Source organism: Rhyacophila brunnea, unplaced genomic scaffold (genome assembly GCF_057557595.1).
Source record: "Rhyacophila brunnea isolate RB1 unplaced genomic scaffold, BYU_Rbru_1.0 scaffold_3, whole genome shotgun sequence".
In the NCBI taxonomy this organism is placed as follows: Eukaryota; Metazoa; Arthropoda; class Insecta; order Trichoptera; family Rhyacophilidae; genus Rhyacophila; species Rhyacophila brunnea.
In genome coordinates this window covers 40448266-40469466 of record NW_028232965.1, presented here as the reverse complement: position 1 = coordinate 40469466, position 21201 = coordinate 40448266, and the positions used below count along the sequence as shown (strand labels likewise).

Here is a 21201-nt window from a genome sequence, read left to right as displayed (position 1 = left end):
TTGCCTTTGGTGAGTGTACACGACGTCTGAAGATGCCGAAAGGCGAAAACCGGGTCGCGAGAAACGACTTAAATGGAATAGTGCAGAGCTTGAATCCATTAGAATTTAATGACTGTTATGTTACAATATTACGGAATAAATAAGTTTGTAGGTATATTAAAAAATGTTTAAAGCAGGTACCTACTTGTTTATCTATTTGATTTATAATCATTATTTTGAATGGCGAAAAAGAAAAGCGTAAGGCTCTCGGCTTAATAAGTAATTTTCATATTTTCCTTTATTCTCGAAACGCCATTTTGTCTAAACGGCTCTTATAAATTACGTTTAATAATGACAAAGCCAGCCAGCGGTGGCGTGTAAAAATGCTAATAACGCCAGAGACTTGAGGGTTGGCCGGGAGAGACGAAAAAACTCGCCTCATTTTGAGTTAATTTGGACATATCGTCTTTTTCTTTCCCCATTAACGTGTCACCGACAAAATGGGATTTTTTCAGCACGAAGAAGAAAACATCTACGGATTGTATATACACCACGTTTCATTGAACGATTCAAATTGTAATTCAAATACTCAGTCTATACAATTAAGATTATTTACTTTTTCAATTCCAGACGTTTACGACGTTTACGACTAGAACTGAGATTAATAATCCAAAAATTAATTATTTATATATATTCGTTTAACACAGTGCACTTGCACGTGCGTTGAGAAGCAGACAGTTTAGAATGTTTAGGTTTAGATAAACAATAATAAATTAATATAGAACCTATAGACAAATTATTAGTCCAACATCAAGTTTATCATGATTCTAGTCTAGTTGTTGTCAGTGGCAGGTTTAGGTACGTGGAGGCGCGACGTACCTACTGAACGATTCGATAAATGAAAAAAAAAATCAATGAATCTTATAGAATCACATCCTACAGATAAAAGTAATTATTATTGAATATGACAAAAATCACACATATTAATATTAGTAATTATTTCTATTTAGAAGTGCGTATTTTTTTTTGAATGATTTTGTTATTATTTCGGTAGGTACCCGATATTTTACATCTACTCAATTTGTGAAAAGCACGCATCTTTTTAGTATAATTTTAATAATTATTGTATGACTGGTTTGAACTGTATCGAGGCCCCCTTTAAAATATTCTGACAGGTCGATTGCGTCGTCTGCGTCAAATAATATCGACGCGTTTAATTTTAGTGTTTTGATTACTAATAATGGTGTGTTTATGTGCAATTTCATGTTATGAAACAGTTACCATATAATTTCAGTTACATATTGTTTTCATTTTAAAAGTAGATTTTCGATAATTTTGAAATAGGTACCTACCTCAGAAAAAATGATGCCCATTCGAATAAATCCTAGAAAAAAGTAGTTTAAAAATATTTGTTGGGTTAGTGATAGAATAAAATTATTCCCTTAAAAGCCGGGGAGGGGGGGAGAGGCGATGATACAGTTAGTTTTCTTAAAAGTATAGTTTATCACCTTTTTAGAAATTTTTGTATAAATATTATTCAAAACTATTAGATGGACACCCCTGCTAGTGAATCAAATCAGTCAAAATCTAATTATTGTTAATTTATAGTGTTTATTTTTTTTCTATATCACAGTGAGTATGTATTATTGTGTTAATAATAGTATAGTTGTAATTGTTCAGATACACAGGGATCACGTACTGACAAGGGATTGCAATCCCTGGATTAGTATTAATTCAATTCCGGGATTGAAAAAAACCAAGTGAAATTTTGACCGAAATTTGTTTTGGTGTTCGGTTAGTAGTTTATTTCAAAAACCATGCGGTCAATAATATTGTTCTCACTACTGTACATCGAGATTTCTCAAATTCTATCTCAGCCGGAGCGGAATCTTTATGTTAAACCTTGTACCTAACTTGCCTTGAATATGTAACTTCTGGAGATATTTTTCAAGTGTGCATTCGTGCATTTATTTTTGTCCGTTGATAAAATTGTATCTGTTTATAATTTCATGTGCTTCTTAAATCACCATGATATTCAAATATGGAACCCTCTTGTATACACTCAAGTTTATAATTATAACATTCAGAGTTTTATGATAATGGGTGTAATTTATATTAAAAGCTCTATTAGCAGTAGTTATTATATCTATAAAGAATGTCATCATAATTATCAGTCAGGGTCGAACCAGTACTGAATGGGTGGCGGACGAAATCCCGAATGCTGAAATCCCGAATGGCCGGAATCCCGAAGGCCGAAATCCCGAAAAATAGAAAAATACAAACAGCAATAATTGCGCAATATTAACACTTATCTCGAATTGTGCAAATTTTACAAGAGTACAAAAAACCATTATTTTATGTAGAACAAATGGGGTTTTGTCTCTCTTGTAAAATTTGCGTATATTTATATAACTTAATTTATCTTTAAATCTACTTTGAGGGTTTCATTTGTAAGCGCTTGCATTTTGTTCTGAATGTCGTCTGCAAAACACAGGTGACTGACGTATTCACCGTTAATGGAAACTATACCTAATATAAAACACGGATAATATAAAAAAAAAACAATAAAGTTATTCAGCTATTTTGAGAACCAATTGTAAAAGAGGCAAAAGAACAAAACAATTTCACCTCAATCAACTTGATACAGCGTTGAGCCGTTGGACGATAGTATCCGATATTGGTTCGATTGTGTCAATTTTCTTCAATATCGCAGTGCATGGGCCCTACATCCTGAAGCGGCCCCCCTACCTATCGCTAAGGTTAAAGACAGTTTGATGTTCTACAGTGGCGTTTTCCAAATGGAGTTCGAGGTTAAATAAAATTCAGTGTATTTTAGCGATTTTTATCACATTGAATTATGGAGTTGTCGACTATCAATACATAAACAAAAATTGCATCCCACAACCATATAAGTATTTTAAAATTGTAATAACTTCAAAGTAAAATAGCACCGCAGGCGACTTTTTTTTTTTTTTTACTAATAGAGCAAAATTTCAGATTCGTGTTTATCGCATTGTCGCAGAGAGTAAGTAGGTGATAGTTTCTTGGTTACACATGTGAATCTGTCTACGTGGTCTTGTAGTCGGGTGCGCACAGTACACTAATACCTGCTCCACTATGTGCGGGTTTATGTTGTAAAAATAAAACGCAATTAAATTATTAATGAAGTAGTTTTTTAGTACATACTTTTTATTGTGTATTATACATTTTAGAATATTAGAATTTAGTTGAATAGATTAACCTAAAAACATGTTAAATATTTATAATAATATCATGTATATTTGTTTGTGTGTTTTAATTAAGCGAATGAAATTGTATTTGCGCACCACTTGTACGGTATGTTGTGTTGTGTTTAAAACCATACTCTCTTCATAAAGTACTTAAAGCGTGAAAACAAAACAATGAACAGAATCCACTCTGTAATCAAAAATGTGTACCGCACTTTGTGTATTTAAAAAATAATAAATTATTTTGAAAGCATCCCGAGCTAACGAAACCGCACAACGCTGAATTTTAGATTCCACATTATTAGGTGGATGATACACTTGAAGATTTTTATAAAGGCGTTCGGTACATTCTCTCTTAATTAGTTTGTTATATTAATTTATTCTCTATTATTACATTATTTTTTCGCTGGACTCTCAAATTTTTGACGACGAAAATCTTGAAAAACATGCTGTTCAAATATTTCTCTCGAATGTAGTAAAAGACGAGAAAGAGCTCCACCCAGATGAGTAGAAAAATGAGACAGATTTTTTACTGATGAAAGACGAGATTCTGATGAAAAAAAGACTACATTATTATTTTATACTAGCGTAAATTAGCATTTTTGACCAGTATGCGGTTGCATGTGCATGGCGGGTGGAGATATAGTAACTCAACGCATTGGTTTATTTCTTTGGATTCAGAAAGTTCACATCGCAAAAAAGACAGCATGTAAATTTCAGCCATATTAATTAATACCAGTGATCTATTCCTTGGGTCAGAAAATATTGATGTAATCTTTACCAAAAGTCGAGAATTTGAATATAAATCTTAAGGACTCGCGCACATAATAACCACTCGTAGTTGCGATTGATATGCGGACATATCACTGTCCATAGCCCCCGCAGAAGGAGGCTAACAGGGCTCTAGCCTTGTGGCTCTGGCATAAGGAGGGCCCAACGTAGCCGGTCGACCGGCGAAGTGAGATAAAAATACATCACAAATGTTCCCTAATAGTAAAATTATTTGCCTGTGGCGCGCTATTTTACTTTAAAAATATTATAATTTTAAAATATGTAACTGTGCGGTGCAATTTGATGTGATATGATGATTGGTATATATATATATATGATAATACACGTGTAAAATTTGGGAAACGGTACTGTGGACTGTAGAGCATCACACTGCCCTTAATCTTGGCGATAAATAGGGTGGGGGGCGTCAAAGATTCTGGCCTGGGAGCCCATTTCGGCACGTGGGGGCCATACCACTGCCATACAGTATACGACAATACAGAACAGCTGTGAATTATTATAATTAAAGTGTAGTATCTAGACATGGAGAATGTCCACGGGAAAGTATTGGGGCACGCGGTGGAAGCGACGACGTGAGTTACGGTATTTGGCGGGGTACGCTAGCTGAAGCGGGTTGCATCCCGATAAATGCTGTCTGCAGCATGTGGTTACCGCCGATGGTTATGGGTAGTGATTGTGCTTGACGAAGATGATGGTGACTGATATTTCCGTGAGATGAATAATACTTACTCTGCACATTGATAACAAATAAGTTGTCTTTAAATACATTTTATCCATATTTGTAAAAAAAAAATGAAGTAAATATATAAGAATATGTTACTATATATACATATTGTAACATAAATAAATAATTAGATTATTCAATATCAATATTCTTTATTTGCTCTACAATCTGGTATCCTGGCTGTATCTAGGATGTCTGAGGGTTTGAAGATCCAGGGTGATGGCACGCTGGTAGTTTGTTATTAATGATTTTGGTCACTGCCTTCCTTCTACCCTCGAGTGTGGCCCATCCATATTCCTTTCGATTCTTGGGGTGATTCAAATATATTTTAATAGAATATTAATACTATTAACTATGATAAAGTTTTGTATGCAATCAAATAGAATAGTGCAATACTCATATCAATTATAATGTTTATTTTAATGGAGTTGTGACGTATTATTTAGAATTTATTTTCTGGTATAGATCTAAAAAATCGTCTCTGGATCATTCTCTTGAATATGTTAAGAATCCTCTCATATTTGTGTATGTGAGTGCTCAACATTCTGAGCCATAGGCTAGAACGGGTCTGATGAGGGTCTTTCAATGTATGCCCAAAGTATATTGATGTTATCAAATAATGGAATTTGAAAATTGTAATTCCTTTAAAGTTGATAACGGCGTTTTCAATTGAAACCCGATAGAAATTATTTATCGAAAGATAAGCTGGAAGAAGCCAATTGTGAATCAGATAAATACCTGCTCCAACTTTTTCAATTTAATTTCCATTTAATATGCGAATAATATTTTTTTATCAGTTAATACATCAAATAAGCCGACTTTCGCGATGAAGGCAAGTTTTGCACAAATAAATTTCAGGACTTTATGACGTTGTTCTTGAAATAGTAATTTTCAACTATTGGAAAAAATATTTGTTTTTATATGACATTGATTTATTTATAGGTATCCGATAAAACGTTCAGTAAATTGTTTGTTTTCGAAAAAAGACTCGTTAATTCTGACTAGACATCGCAAAAAATACAATTCGACACTTTTATCAATAGTAAGGATTATATTCTTGTATAAATATTCACAATATTGATATATTGACTACCTTATATTATATTCAAATTTATTTTACATATAACGAACATAACAAAATAAATATTAACAATATTGAAATAAAAATACGGGGTAACATGAGTAAATAATAAAATAATAAAAATATAAGTACATGGAACCTTAAAACCTCACATAGGTGGAATATATCAATATCCGACGCGATTTGATTGAACATAGTTATTTCCCTCCCAATTGGCATTTCTAATGGCAGGTTAGTTCTGCACATAGGGAATAAACAACGAATGCCCCCGATTCAGAGACACACCTCAATACTACCAAGAATGGCAGAATTTTTTATTTACGCCGCGTATAAATTGAAAAAAATAATATGTAGGTAAATAAAGATCACTTCTAAACTTTAAGTTACAGTATGTCAGCATATCTAGGAGAAAGTCAGTCGGAGAGAGCCATGGACAATCTCAAAAATTTCTTGTGTACTCTCTCCACCTTAAGGCCGTACTTAAACTTATGCGGGGCCCAGACAATAGACCCATTTTAAAGTCTGCTTCTAACCAACGAGCTATAGAGAATTATATATTATCTATATCAGGCATGTCTAACTTCAAGTAGGCTGTGATCTACTATTCAGTATCAAAACTGGCAGTGATCAACGACTCTCTCCCAGTGTCTGTATTCAACTTGAACAAGCAGATTATATTTGGTTGAAAATACTGAAGCGTTGTAAATTAAACAACAATTTGTCTTTTACCGCCACAAGGAAATACTCAAATTCCCATTCGTCGTGAAAATGATCAGTTTTTATCTTCTTTGGGTATTCATTGCATTTACCGCCAAACTATTGTCCTACAGTAGAAATAGCCTACTGCACAATGATAAGGAAACTACGCCTCAGTTTTGATTGCGTGGATTCAAATCTTCTCTTTCTCTTACTCTTGCGGCAGACCGTGAGTAATAATACGAGTTCACACGAGCCTTCTCATGGTTAATTGAAAAATGACATCTAAGGAACTCCGTTAAGGACATAAACATACGAATGATTAATACTTACCCTTCAAAATCTAAATGATATTAATCAGAATGTACCTATATATACAATCTACATTAATAAGAATACGATTTAATTTCAATGAACCCATGGTGTGATCAAAATCCATCCCGAAATCGACGCGTTGGTCGTGCCTGAACTATTATATGAAAGAGTTAGGACAAAAATCAGAGAAAATCGTATGAATTTTTAAAAATATTATAGGTAGGTATAACATGTTTTTTTAATTTAGTCGAATTGGTATTTAAAACTTGGCGGCATAAACAAGGTAGGATTATAATATATTAACATTTTTCTGTACTGTACCTACTACAATGTTAATCTAGATTATAAACATTATAAATAATGATTATTATAACAACTCTGTAAAACTCTTTTTATAGGCTTTATCTTATGCCAAGGTAAATAAATCAATAAGTCATTTTTTGTATAAATATGTTTATTTTTTTGTGTCCCATTAAAATGGATGAAACTGATGATGATGATGCTCCCGCCAAAAACTGACAGTTTACTCAGTTGACTGCGTTAAAGAATCTAATTTAACCTTTTCAAAACCCCACTTTCATATAAATCTAGTAACCTTCTATATTATATATAAATTAGGTTTTCTTCAACATATTTGATACAAAAAATAAGGCTTGACTCTCACATTAATTAACAATAAATATTATTTAAAAAAAATAGAGGGTTCTTTAATAGGCATTATGTTGATATAGATAAAAACAAAGTCAGATTATGGTGCGTATGATTTATTCACGTGGCAGTTAACGTATAATAATATTTAAAGGGTGTGTTTTATCTATCATATTATTTTTAAAGCTATAGACTAGTTGCGAAATGATCCGTAATCTCCCAGTGATACACATATACACACGTATGTAAAAATACATAAAATCATAGTATGAATAATTATTATCAAATCAGGCTTTTTTATAATATACTGAATCTAAACTACTAAACTCTTTTTTTTCCCAGTGTATGCAGAGTTTTTAAATCATATTTTAGTAATATATATTACAATCAATTCGTCACTTCAATGCTACAACTAGATAACTTAATTTTCACTGTTTATACAACATGATACAACTAGGTAAGTCACCTGTTAATGGGAACTGAAAAGTTAATGGTAACTGTATTAATTTTGTGTTTGAAAATATTAGATGACTTTAGAACCATAAATGCATTAAATAAATAAAATAATCTATCTACAATTTTCATACAATTGAACATTATTTAATTGTTCCCAATTAAACATGCACACTTTCCCATTTTTATTTTAAATAACAATTATTATAGCCTAGATTTATGTTAATTAAGTAAAGTTTAAATTTCATTTTCCCAACAATGACCAAATAAGAGTTATCTAGTTGTAGTATCGAGGTGAAGTTTATAAAGTTAACATCCTGCCTCTGAGGTAGATGTAGTATGAATAGGGCCGTCAAAAAAGTATCTATACTTTTAGACAGATACTTCGATACTTTCATTCGTTATCGATATTGATATTTTGGTTTTTTTTATAAAAAAGTTCCTCGCGGAGAATAATTTCGAATCGATATTTTTCTTTAGATATGACATCTTCAAGCATGACCGAAGCATCAGCTGTCAAAACTCATAAAAAGAATAAATACGATCGATCAAAATCAATTTATTATGTATCAGCTAAGCTTCTAATTTCTAATTGATTCAAATAACGATTAATAGTTTATTATTATAACAGTGTAGAAGGTAAGTAGAAAAAACAAACAACTACCATTTATATTTGGATATATTGTTTGACATAAGTGTATAAATCCTTAATTTACTATTCGTGGAAATGTATACATATATATTTAGAAATAATCATATCTATTTTGTTTTATTTATTATACGTTTGAAGTGTCTTGTTATTCTGCGACTTCAGTGTAGTTTCCTTATAAGCGTTATTAATACTTAAGACGTAAATAAATCTTTACAAAAACTCACCTAACCAATTTTCTTGTAAGCACGAGTGTTTGAAATATTTTACGGTAATTTAACGCAAAGTGTTTATGTAAAGAAAATTGATAAACAATTTTCCTACAATTTATATTTTTACTTGAGAAAATTTTTGTTCATAAAATACCGCAGCTATTTTGAAATAAAATTAAAATACAATTTATCTAACAAGGTCTCATAGTAAAATAACACTCACAGTGGGTACAGCAAATTCAGTGAAATGTTACCATTATTTAAAATTACTATTATTATTTCGATAATGTATTGAGTTAAATTATGAAGAAACATAATTAAAATATAATTATATTAAAATACATACTCTCACAACATCCCTGCATCAAAATCATCCCCATTTTAACATATAAACACCTCTTTTTGCTGTCTCCAGTTTTCTCTGTTATTTAGATGATAATTATGGTTTTCGTGAGATGTAGCTTGTCTATCTTCACATCAGGGTCTTTACACTTTGTATTATGTCCAATATTATGGATTGATGACACACTTTATCGGTATGATTGGCTAGATATTATGTATGTACACAGTTTTTCCTGTTACTTTTATGGGAAGCCCATAGTCATAATAATATGTCATCTTAATTCCGGCTTTGCCCATTTAAGAAAAAATGTCTAATTGTTCCAAAAGTTTTTCTCTTATTTGGTTTTAATCACAAGTGGTCATCGAATGCGCATGGTACGGGCGCTTTTAATTAATTTGGTAATTAACGTATTAATTTGCATTTGAAAAGCAATTAGCAAAAACACAATTTTGTGCGGCCCGTAAGCATTGGGTTGAACGTTAGTGTCCTTTTGTGTCGTCCGCACTGTATTGTCTATTAGACATGACGCATCGGATGCACCAGCTATTATGTGCATCCATTATACATATGTGCCGCGGGTTTCCATGTGGGCATATGCCTTGCGTATCGTAGAATGCCGAGAGTAGTAGAGTCAACCCATTTTTTTTTTTAATTATTAATAACCATGTCCCTGCTTTTTCGTACAAGGTGGTTGTTAGTATTTTTGAATAATCACAAATACCCAGGCTTTGAGAAAATCACATAAATATTGTGTTCTCATCGGGATCGAACCCAAAGCTCCCAAATGGAAAGCCATCGCCTTACGCACTGCACCACAAGAGCCGCCAGAGTCAACCCATTGTGGAGGCTGTTCGACAGTCAAATCATCCGGGTCACAACCGTTAGTCACGAGAAGAGAAAGAAGAAGTGGTATTTTATTTACCTAAATAATTTGTATTTTTTTCGTTCCTAGGGGGGGGGGGTCTGGATCCAAAACTTCCCCTTTGTGTGGGCGGCTGTGTTTAGGCTATAAAATGGAAGAAATACAAAGCTCGATGAATCTCTTTAAATATTACCAATATTGACAGCGCGTTTCGTTTACGTGACAAACTTTGAAGCATACAATTCACATACGTAACTAGGTATATAAAATAACATGTTCTTTAACACGTGTTTAAGTTTTTCCACAATTCTATGCACTCGAAAACTGCTCCTTCTTACATTACACCAATAAGGTAATCCACTTCCTCATTTTATGTGTTTTATGGTTTTAATAATAAAATTGTAATGCAATCAGCCTGTAGATTCCTCAAGTACAATAGAGAGTGTATACAGCCTTGAAATAAGCTCTCCACTCGGTCACCTGAGCCATCTCAAAAAAGTATTCTTTGGTATTGTTAAATGTGGCGGAAAGATCTCTCGAGATTTATTGCCGACCCCTGATACCACTTTGTCGTCCATCTCTGCTCCGCGGATCTTTTCAGACTTGCGACTTTTTGTTAAACCACAAGCAAATAATACGTATCATTTTTTACGCCGGGTAATAAGTGTTATTCGCAATAAGTAAAAAGCACCAGCAATCTACCGAGAAATGATATGGTAGATTGTAATCATTGTTCCTAATGCATCTATATGATAATATGCATTGTAACTAGGAAATTTACAATAAATAATACGGCAATGGCAATTATATTCTATTCATTTTATTTAGTTTTGTGCTTGAGTATAATAAATGAAGCGTTTTTCTGATGGGCTTTCTACTTAGTTTATTATATTGGTGTATATTGGAAAATGAAAATGTTATAACGTATAATAGGTACTATTATAAAATTTTCATAAATAGTAAAGTCATTGTACACCTCTTAATAAATTCGATTATAAAACCTATTGTCACGCCAGGCAATAGATAGACTATAAATATTATTTTTTCTGAACCTTTTTTTTATTATAGAAAAGTATCCATCCAAAATTAGATAGCGGTAAATCATTGTACTGTTATGTTTGTATGTTATATCAATAATTGAGGGATGAGAATTTCGTTTAAAAAATACACAAAAAGTCTACGATTTTTTTTTATTAATATCCTATACTACACGCCCCATATGTGTACGTTATCTGCTTTTGCCTGGCAGCTTAATGGATGATTTATAGCCATATTTGGCCATTTTTGTGTACGGGTAACATTTTGGGCAAAGATGATATTAATATTATTTCGCTAATTAACAGTTCTTTTAGCACACACATGTGTTGCTGATTTCAGCGAAACTCCCCCCTTTCGCGATAATCAAGAAGTTTTGCCCGTTATGTTTTTTTTTTGTTCCTGCTTATATTTTTACGCGTGGAATTTATGATTAAGCTTGGCTTGTGTTTTCTTTTTTATATTAAAAAAATAAAAAAAAAGTCAGAAATCTTAGTTTAGGTACGTGAAAACTTTGGTTTTATCTCTTAACCTTCTAAAAATAACATTTGCTAGCATTGAGGATTTCAATTACTTTCTTATATTATTATTAAATATCGGATGTGCCATTTTAATTAAGATAGATTAGTGTTTTATTATCTACATGATAACATTATATTTGGCTGAATTTTTATTACAAAAAAAGTAAATTACCATTTTTGCTTCGAGATTTATTACTTTTTTAATGATGATTATTAGCCATTCGTCTAACTTACCTTTAATATGACATTGAAAAATAAAATATATTTTTTTCAAGACTTGGGATACGACCCAGCAATTTGAATGACTAAATTGTAATAGCACTTTCGTATATAATATATTATATTTTTGAAAGAGGTTTTAGCCCCCTCGTTTTTAAATGTGGTATTTCTGACGTACTAAATTATTTTTTAAATATTCATTTCTAATAAGATTTTTACATTTCTTTTGTTATTAAAAAAAACATAGAGCGGTAATGTCAATGAATTTAACTTGACGGGTACCTATGAATAATGTATATAAAAGCTTGCAGTATCTATTTTATGACTTAGAATATAATGCGGGCTAAGAGGAAAATCTCTTTTTATCACCATATTTTTAACAGTTTTCTTCTAAAATCGTGTCCATTAAAGCTGTAGATCATGGCTTTGTAACGTTGTGGATTTGTGGTATCTCCCACCATTTGCCTCCATAGATTTCTACCCATCTCCTCAGAGCTCTTAATCTCACTTCTGAATCGATAGTCATACCTACGTATTGTGCGTGATCAGCTGATTTTCAATTGGCCTTATTTTTTGCGGTTGATTTCTTTAACTCGTATTTATATCCAGTTATCCTATAAAGATACTGTAAAAATGTTTTTATGATAGAAATATTATTATTATATACCACTAGCAACACATACATTGAAGGCAACATTCTACTAAGGAGATGTAGTCTAAATACAGAATGAAAGTGGAGCTGAAAAAAGATACTAATGCCAATATTAAATTAGATTTAAGTGATATGCGAGCACAGATATATATTTATTACACACTTTTGTAGTTTGACATTTATTTTCCATGGCTGCACTTAGATAAAAATGTCTCATATTACTGTTAAAAGTCTAATAAAGGTATTTTCATACTTACGAACTCTTATTATCTACATAAGAGTACATCGTACGTAGAAAACGTCAACATAGAGCACCATCTTATTTGTGACTCCGTGTTTCGATATTGCAAAGACATAGATTATAAAATATTTTTTACTATGGTTACGTATTCAACCAACAGTTTTTGTGTTGTGATGTATAAAATTGCATTTAGACCAAGCGAGCTAATGTTTATTCTTCCCCCACTCCAGCGTAATTCTCATGACTTTAACGCTATTTGTTGAGCGAGCATAAGTTTCGCTGGAGTGGGGGAATAACAGACATTCACTTGTTTGGTCTAAATGCGGCTTTCGCACAATTCATTACGCACACTTAAAATTTTTGATACATCATCATCAGGCGGTGTAAATTTACTACGTATGAAAGCATCTCCTAATTTCTTCCAAAAATCTCGGTAACTAGTTTTTTGCTGCTATGTACATTTGTCAGCTTCGGTGAGATTGTTGATCCAACGAATTTTAGATCGCTCTTGTAGCCTTTAAGTGCCCCTGGGTACCTGTGTATGACTGCCTGTTTAGTCTGAGCTTTTGTTGACTCACCGAGCGATATGTCTGTTCCATTGTCATTTCTTCAGCATTGTGATTTAATATAATATAAGTACTACTGGTTGTAGTAGCTATTACATTTGTATCATTATCCAAAGTGGCTAGAGTCCATCAAACTTTTGACGAATATATATTCAAACTTGCAAACAAAATTTCAAACCACCCCAAGCAGAGCTGAATTGTTGATATTTACATTTTGAAAGGATGCTTCGCGTTACTAAGATGCGAGAGCGAGAGGCAAGAAAATGATAGGGTGAGAGAAAACAATCCACACTAACAAACGGAAATCGAAACCCAGCTGTGAATTAAGTTCAGAACCTTCTTAATTTAATTGAAATGCGTTACCAATATTATTCAACTGCATATTAAAAGCAATGTTATTATTGATACAATATATTTGAAGGTGTTTTAATACAATTGGATCGAAGTTCTATTTATAATCTTAGTTGAGTAAATCGAATTCAATGTTAAATATTATGCAAAAAATTTTTTTCGATGATAACCGTTTTAAACATTCTATAAATAATATCTTGTTTTCAAATGATTAATTATGAAAGAATATTTATTTTTATTATGCTTATTTGTGTTTGCATATGAATTTTGATAAGTAATAACAATATTGTATACACATGAACTGATGTAGTCAAATGGATTTCAGACATAAAATATGTATGCTAGAGGTAAACTACGGTACATCCAAATTGACAACTTTACAGAATATCCAAATTAATGATTTTTCATTTGATATTTTCTAATATATGTATAATGTGTTTTGTTTAGTTTTTATATTTTATTTAATGGCCAAACCAGTTTACCCCCAAATACATTTTGGTATTTTGTCTTTGTTATTAAAGGCATAATGAGTTACTGCCATAGAGGACGAAAAATGAAATTTCATATGGTAATAACTCATTTAAACCAAAATTTGGACTTACCATAATTTACCCCTCGCATACAGAAATGCCTATAATTTTTCACACACATTAGTTATTTGAATCACCTTTTGTACATAATCTGTATGAAAAATTCATTTCTAAGATTATAATTAGTTTTCTTCATTTAATCATTAGCAATCATTAATGAGTGTTTTAATATGATGAACGATTATTAAATATTAGTTATTGTAATATTTTGTTAAAAAAAACGAATTGTGTATGTATTATAATTGTCAATAAAATTCATTTTCAAAAACATATGTATCGTGTAGCTAATGTTCCAATCTTAAAATATATTTGAATATGGAATAAAAAAAATTTCAATGGATATTGAATTTTTATGAAGTACCTACGGGGTCACAATTCATACCGTGTTTGAAAAAGCGGGAAATGCATGCAAAAACTTTGAATAGAAATTTCTTCGGTGCTTTGAATGGCGTCGTACATTATGTTATTCCTGGATATCTACGCTCGAAAAATTGATCGAGACCTTTTCAATGGTTTTCGACTTTATGCGACGGTTGCTGCCATTAAACCCTTGTTAAAAATTTACACGATTCATATAGATTTTTTCGAATGGCTGTAGTTTTAGTTCACCGTCATAAAATGTGCGGCCATAACATAAACGGCTTGCTCTTAAGCTCCCAAGCCATTTATTGTATTTTCTTTTTTTGGGCAGCGACTGTCAATATAATATAAAGAAAAGCCCCTTTCTTTTCCATAAAAATAATTGATACCCATCATAGTAGAGGTGACAAAGGGGTGCATAGACGACGATCACCCACGTTTTGCAGATGACATTCTCATATATATATATATATATATATATAAAAAACGACAAGAACTTTTGAGTTAAGTTGAGAAAAGTTGAATTGATGATAACTGTCACAAAATAAGGGTTGATGGAAATAGTGGCCTTAAAAAAGTAAGCATTGTAAATGGAACTCTGTTCAAACAAATCAGAAAATACGCATCCCTTGTTCACTATATAAATAGGGCTGTCTTATAAAATTTTCTGTAGAATGTAAATCAAAGACGGAGTGCATAATGTCTGGATAAAATTTTTAAAAGTATCTTACTACTATTATTAAAACGTAGTGTTTATGTCCTTAAGATAGTAATGTATAGTTACGAAATATACAAAGGTTATAAGGTTAACTAACACACCGCGGTATGGAGAGATGCATATTAATCATAACTTAACAATAAAAATCGGTAAGGAATCAAACAAAAACACTAAATTATCCACTTCAGAACAAGGACACCATATTTATATTGGTCAATTACCAAAATTAGAATCAAAGACTGCAGAGGCACAGATTGTCTGACTTTTATGTGACATTTCTTCACACTCACACCCGTCACAGGTGTACCTAGCATGTCAGCTCATGAATACGAGTATTTGTCGGTCGTACCAGTGTAGCCCTAAGATTTGGTGAAGATATCGATTACAAATATTCAAAAGTCGAGAACTTTGGGACATCCGAGTATAAGTAATCTATTATCCAAAATGGACGGCAATTCTTGACAAAGACAATAAATAAAATTAAATATAGATACAATCGTGAATTTATTTGTTTAAAAAAATCTTTTTAATCATTAATGTCATTTAATGATTAGCAGGGGTCGTGTTAGTGGACACCCCTTGTCATTGTCGATTTGATCCGTTCATCTGAAGGGAGTTATTTCACAGAATAAGAACCAATACTTTGATTTTGCAGCTTATGGATGTGAGTTATCTACATATATTTAATAATACATATAACAAACATTGAATTCTCATTCATTTACTTGATTGTATTATTTTTGATATTCAGCGTAGCGAGCGACCCACAGGTTGCAAGCCGTAGCCATAGAAACCCGGCCCGTTTTCCAAAAGGTTTCATTTACTTGCGAGAGAGATATTATTGGCCTTTGCCCGCGGGCTGAATCTGTTCCCATTTAAACCTTTCGAGTTTTGTTGTTTGTGCATTTTCCTTTTTCCGGCAAGTGATTTTCATCCCTTGGGCGTTTCCAATCCTGTGCCGCGGGCCCTAAGACCGCCGCTACAGCAGACAAATAATAGTTCCCCGTTTAACTGGAACTACTTTTATTGTTTTTGAAATCCGCTTTTTAAATTAAAATCATTATTATTTGGCATAGCTAATCCAAAGCCCTTCATCCAAGTGTAGAGGTATCAACTTGAATTTCAACTACCATATAGATTCTACTATTAAACATGATTATCGTTTTATACAGCCTTTATATTCTATTAGGAAGAATATTGATTTATTAATAATGTTATACCTATCTCAGGTCATAATAATAATATGGTTAACTAGCTAAATAATAATAATAATCATGGCATAATTCTACACGTAGACTTCCAATATGAAACATTCTAGCTCTTTCATGATTAATTATTCGTTAAAATTTGTTTGACTTCTTATTCTTATTGTGCCATCCGCTAGCGGAGGTCGGCCACCATCAAGGCAATCTTAGATATGTTGCCTGTTTCCCGGAACAGTTAAGTGGAGCTGCACTCGTACCAATCACGGATGTTCTTAAGCCACGAAATGCGGCGCTGTTCTCTGCTACGCTTACCATTGATCTTTCCTTCAATTACAAGTTGGGTAATGCTGTAATTTTGTCCTCTCATAATGTGGCCGAGGTACTATAGTTTCCTGGTTTCGATAATACGTAGAACTTCTCGGTCCTTCCCCATTCGACTGATAACTTCAACATTTGTCACCCCGTCAGTCCAAGGAATTTTGAGGATGCGTCTATACAGCCATATCTTGAAAGCTTCAAGTCTCCGTGACATCTCTTGGTTTAGCGTCCATACTTCCATACTATAGAAAAGAATTGAGAGAACATAACAACGTACTGTTATGCATAAAATCAATAAGTAGATAACAGATTTTAATTAGAGAAACCGCAACTTCCTCTGATAACAACAGCATCCTCTTTGATATCGATAATATTGTTAATTTAAATATTGATTCAATTATTCTAATTAATTCCAGAAAACCACAAACAATAATATAATGTTATTTGTGTTGATAATTAGAAGTTTCTAGAATATTATTTCTTTCCATATATGAACCATTGCACACGTAATGAATTTGTTAGTTCTCTGTCAACCATTGTACCTCTTGTATTGTAAGCTGGCCTTCTGTCAGTTGTAATAAATCTGTATTACTGTAATTATTCTCCGTTTAATAAATCAAACACCTATCAAAAGTTCTTCTCTTTCAATTTGATATCTCCTGTGAAGTTTTCCGCTCTCTTTTCGCTATTCCTGACAAAACAAAAGAGATTTTAACAGAGTCCTATTTCCATAGTCCTCTGTATAATAATAAAATAGCAAATAATACGTTAACACGTATAAAGAATATTTAAATTCGTAATTACAAAACCTAAAAGAACTAGTGAAAGTGATAATCTATTCTACTTAAACTACTCCGCTTTTTGGGGACCTAACAGTACCATACGCAGTTTCAGGCCTAGGTTAAGGTCTCGATTGCTAAGGAGGCGTCTCATTTTGAGAAAGGCACTCCTTGCGATCCCAATTCTAGTTTTTATTTGATTTTAGATGTCGTAAATAGGTAAATACGTGAAAATTAAAAAGTGAATAAAATTATATTTTGTAAGGAATTGTTTTATTTTATTAAATATATAGTTTTACTATATACTTATACATACTGTTACCATTCTGAAATTGTGACATAGTCTTAACTAAATAATTGTTTGACCTAAACAAACCAAGTTTAATTTGATGTATTTCAATATACTCACGTTTTCTGGATAACATTCAAAAATATACCAATAGAAAGTTGTTGGTCGCCCGGTCGCAAGTTCGCTACCTGGAGAGAAAACTTTTAAAAGAAAATACCGTCGAGAAGGAGCCGGAAGTAAGCACCCCACTTTTATCTAATCTGCCTAGAACGTAAATTCATTTTTAAACGAAATGTAATCAATTCATTTTGCTATCGGTCAAAGCGACGTATTATGTAACCATATTTAAGATTGTTTACGCAATGTAACTTCCTGCTTTAAAACAATAAAAACAAAAACCACGTGGTAAATGCAGTTTTTGAATATATCAAAACCACCCTCTCTAAGAAATGTCTCTCAATCAACTGCTGTGTCTTATTATTAAGTTGAACTTTACTAAAGTCATTAGATACGTTAAAACTGTAGTAAGATATATCTGTTTTTCTAAATTATTAAGGATAACAATTTTAAACTAAAAAATATTCAAACAATGAACAAATCATAATATATTGACACAGCTTATTTATCCCGATGTATAAGACGTAGACATACCATATTTTGATATCTTGTAGATTTCACTGAGACGAGTCTGAAAGTATACATAACTCAATTTACCAAAAAAAACGGACATATTATGTTTTGCCATCTTCCTACAGATAAAACACTTTTATACACATTTTAAGTCTGAATGTTACTACTAGCACCCTTATATTAAAATTCAAGGTGTTTCACAATTTAATGTTTTTGTCAATAAGCTATGGTAAAATACACTGTATTATACTTAACATTTTAGTTGACTGGTAGTATTTAAATTATATTACGTTACATACATAAGTTATTGATAATGATGACAGTTCATAATATTATCACATCACCAAAATATATATCAATAATTATTGACAAACGAAGTCTTACCGATTCAATTTAAATCACATACATGTTAGTACACGTATCATTGTCCCGCGTTTGGTATTCCTAGGACATAGGCATTCGCTGCAATGGACCACAATGTATGCCCACTGCATAATGTGAATTGGAAATTCCACCTATACATTAGTGCTTAATTTTAGATTGTAGCTTTTGATTTAACCATATTAATTTTGAATATACATTGCAAATTAAATTCACGCATGAATACTACGCCTACCATCGCCGCTTTGATATCATTTAGTTTGATATATCGGAATACTATGTTTTGGTCGAGGCTTGTGTACCACGACCGTTGCTTAGGGTTATCAAAGCACATATTTATTAATGTATGACATACATACACGAATCACCGTTCATTATTTAGTAACTTAGTTTTGCTTTGATGTTTCATTGATTAATTTATATCGATATTATGCATTCATTCAAGTAAGAATAATATATCATTTGAATATTTACGTCTGCAATAAAGTAATCGACAGAGCTACCGTAAAAATGTTATGTAATACTAAAATTTGTTGAAATACACTTTTTGGCACAGTGGGAAAATGCGATATTTTTATTCTCATGCAATAAAACAAACACCGTGTCTCTCTGGTTACTGTGATAATGTATGTCATTTAGAGGAAGATGATGTTTTTATTTGCGATGACATCTTGGTTAAAATGGATTTGACGCTACTTGAAAATAAACCTGCCTGAAATTGTCCATTACCGAAAATTGATCTCATATTTTGTAGGTTGTTTTTAAAATGATTTTATGTATAATTTGGCGAGTTCTGTAAGTCATGTAACGTCAAGCACTCTCAAGAGAATAATCCAGCAATGTCAGTAAAAAATGGTGTTGAAAACGTTTAAAAATGACCTATATAATTATAATTGAAGATTATTAAAATTCGTTTGGTTTTATATTCTGAAACGAGTGGGAATCAGGAAAATATAATACATCGCTTCAATTATGATAAACAAATGCAACTACATAATTCTTCATGATATTATACAAGGAAAGATAAACGATAAGTTGCAGGGGTAGAAGTCGTATTTCGTGGCGATATGAGTGCAGTTTTACTAAACTCTTCATTCAGGTTAGCAGACGAAAATAATGATGCTGTAATGGCGACTAGCCGATAGAAAATGGAATAACCTTTATATTATGCCCATTATATTACGCTATAATGATTAAGATAAATGAGAATATTTTGTGGAGAAATCTATTTTGGAAAATCACTCTCAAAAGTATAGCCAGATACTAATAATATGGTTTAATTTAACCATGTTTTTCTTAGCTAGTATTCTTGTTTGTCCGGTGGTTGTTTATTCAGTATATATCTTGCAATCGATTTTTAACTAACTTCCCGACTAGCTAGACATTTAAAACTTTTAGAATAAATCAGAACACGATGCCAATGCATTCTTTTAATACTTTTAGCAGTTTTAGCCATCTTTAAGTAGAATTGAATTTATTTTCAGTTTTGTATGAAAAGTTATTTCGGAAGAAATCCGTAATCCAATCCACTATTATTTATTGCTAAGGGGGTGGTCCTAGCAACTAAATTATTAATATATACGTGCGTTACTATGGAAATCAAAATGACATTTCAGTATTCTATATTTGTTTGTTTTTTTGTTGCAAAATAGCAAAAAAATATTTGTTGACAATTGCCTTATTTGTCCTAAATTATTAATACATAGAATTGTCAAGTTTATATGATTCAACAGAAAATTTAAAAACGTGGTATATAAAAAGATCTTTTTATCTTGTAATTATTTCGTAGTATGGTAAACAGTATTGTAAGTGATAAAAAATAGACACATCTAAAAACCTTTAACCAATAATTGAAAGAATCAGTGGTTCTTAAGATTTTTATATCAAAGAGTGCATCCAACCTACTGGTTGCATAAAGTGAACCATTTATTTTTTCGTGAATTATGGATAGCAGTGGCGAAGGGTGGAGGTAGGCTGTTAAGATCCGCCATAAACAGTGCACATTAAACTTTTTCAGACATACATATTTGTTTTCATTGAAATAAGACTACAATTCACAGATAGTGTTGGTTAGTTTTTAAAATTCAATTAAACCATTAGAAACCAAGCCATAATAGATAATAGTCAAAAAATACATGTCTATTTCTAAAATATCTAAAAGTATGCAATTAAATCATACATAACTTTGAATATTTTGTAAATAGAATAATATTTTTTATTTATTATAGTTTGGTTTAGTCAGGGCTTAATGAATTAAAAAAAATAACCAACAATATGTGTAATGTGTATATTTAATCCAACGAAAACGAATAACTATGAATGAAAAAGTGTGCACAATTTTGTCGTATTGCCCAAATTAGACCAA

At 31.8% G+C, this 21201-nt stretch overlaps 1 protein-coding gene across 1 annotated transcript in view; it reads left to right on the top strand.

Annotated features, from left to right (window-relative positions):
* Positions 1-21201, top strand: part of LOC147068362 (rho-related GTP-binding protein RhoE-like) — a 207726-nt gene that overhangs the window by 84079 nt on the left and 102446 nt on the right. The gene's annotated exons all lie outside the window — the stretch shown is intronic.